Consider the following 2,234-nt stretch of genomic DNA (forward strand, 5'->3'; position numbering starts at 1 on the left):
CGCTCATTCATTCCGAGCGTACACTCCGGGGGCGGTTGACAACCAAACACACACACACCCACACGCACACACACATCCAAACACACACACACACACACACACACACACACACACACACACACACACACACACACACACACACACACACACACACACACACACACACACACACACACACACACGCCTCAGACCACAGATTAATGTAGGCGCTCGTGTGCCGACGGAGAAGGGAGTCCCGCCGCCAAACGTCCCGACCAGCGGCCCCGACTACAACCTCTGTCGCCGTCGACAACGGACCCTTCCCGCCTCTTTCCTCTCCACGCGTACTGGCGCACATTGGCCGGCCGTGATTGGTGCGCGGGACGCCTCGAACCGACACCTCCAGGAGCGGCAGGGGGTAAGGACGCCGAGAGACGGCGCCTAGCGCTCCTCCTCCTCCTCCTCGGGGCGACCGGGGGCCACAGTGACCGGCCCCCCCTCACAGACCGCCATGCCTCTCTTAGGGGGACTCGGGCATCGGCCCCCCAGCCCGGCACTCGTGCTCCTCCTCGTTCTACCGGCGGCCCCGACGACGACGCCGACGCCGACCCCATGACCCTCACGAGACCGCCCGCCCTCTCCGCTACGCTCGCTCCCCGCGCCCCAGAGCCCCAGGGTTAGCGGTTAGCGGTTAGCCGACACCGCCGCCGCCGCCGCCCACCCCCCCCCCCTTTGCTGCCGCGCCCTGCTGCCTTGATGCATGGCTCCCGCCCCCGCGGCGGAGAGGCATCCATGCCCGCCCTGCGGCCGCGCTGGTGGTGGCCCAGCTGCTGCTGCTGCTGCCTGGGCGCCGTCCTGATGCTCTGTGGCGCCGGCGGCGTGCGCGCGGAGCTGCCCTTCATCTCCGAGAACAACGCCGCCATCGTCGTCAACTGGTGAGTAGGGACAAGCTCGACCCCCCCCCTCCCTCACCCACCGCACTCACCCCTCTCCCCCCCTCCCTCACCCCCCGACGGTGGGTTTTGGTTCCTCCCTGGGCGTTGCTGGATTTATTTTGCACCTTCATTTTTTAAGGTGCACCTTTGCCGGTCGAGAGGAGAGGGGAGACGGGATAGGTGTAGGGAACGTGGGGGTTGAGTGAGAGAGAGCAACGGGGGAGAGGGGAGAGGCATGGGGGGAGAGGGGAGAGGGGGCGGGTTGGCACTGACAAGTAGAAGTGTAGGACTTTCAGTCGGGGCGAATCGAACCCGTGGCCGTCACAAAACGGGTGTCCCCCACCGACAGGGCGTACGCAGTCGCTACGTTGAGCTATTTGGGGCGGCATGTGGCTTAGGAGGCAGAGTGGGTTGGCCGGCTACCGCAAGGTTGCTAGTTCGATCCCCGGCTCCTCCTAACTGAGCGTTGAGGTGTCCCTGAGCGAGACACTGCACCCTGACTACTCCTGACCGGCTGGCTGTCGCCCTGCCTGGTTGTGTGCATGAATGGGTGAATGTGAGGCAATATTGTTAAGCGCTTTCTAACCAGTGGCCACTGGTTAGAAAAGCGCAGTATCATTGCAGTCTGTTCACCATTTACTGAACTACAGAAAAACACAGCATGGATGTTACACTACAGTCTGAGGTATGACTGAACGAGGTGCCGATGAATCTAAGATAGATTCATCACTATTGAACTAGATTCTACGCTACATTTAAAACTTAACGTACAAACTAGTAGTAACTACAAGTAGCTAACTGTAATCTTAACTACACTGGGCCTTCATGTTGAGACTTATTGTATGTTGTACGTCCTTGCACTTAATGTACGCACTTATTGTATGTTGTACGTCCTGGCACTTAATGGACACACTTATTGGATGTTGTACGTCCTGGCACTTAATGGACACACTTATTGTATGTTGTACGTCCTTGCACTTGCAAATAGTATTTAGCATGGTGTAGCATCTTACGACAGCAGACATGTCGACGTGTACAGCAGGGGTTCGGTCTGTCCGGTTAAGAAGAACAAATTAAACCAACTCACTGGCCGCAGTTTGACCTCCACGATGTGGGGGCAAAAAAAAAAACTAAACTGAAAGTTTGGCGTGGAACCAGCAGCTCAGAGGAGAATTGGAGTGGAGCCTCATCTCACTTTTTCCCACTTTTTATTCCATATCCGAGCCTCGTTAGTCGGGTTTGATCTGATGGGACTGACATGGAGTGGGAGGACTGCGGGCCAGTCGCGTTGGGCTGCTGTGACCAGGCCGGGAAAGACCG

This window comes from Gadus morhua, chromosome 4, assembly GCF_902167405.1.
Source record: "Gadus morhua chromosome 4, gadMor3.0, whole genome shotgun sequence".
Classification (NCBI taxonomy): domain Eukaryota; kingdom Metazoa; phylum Chordata; class Actinopteri; order Gadiformes; family Gadidae; genus Gadus; species Gadus morhua.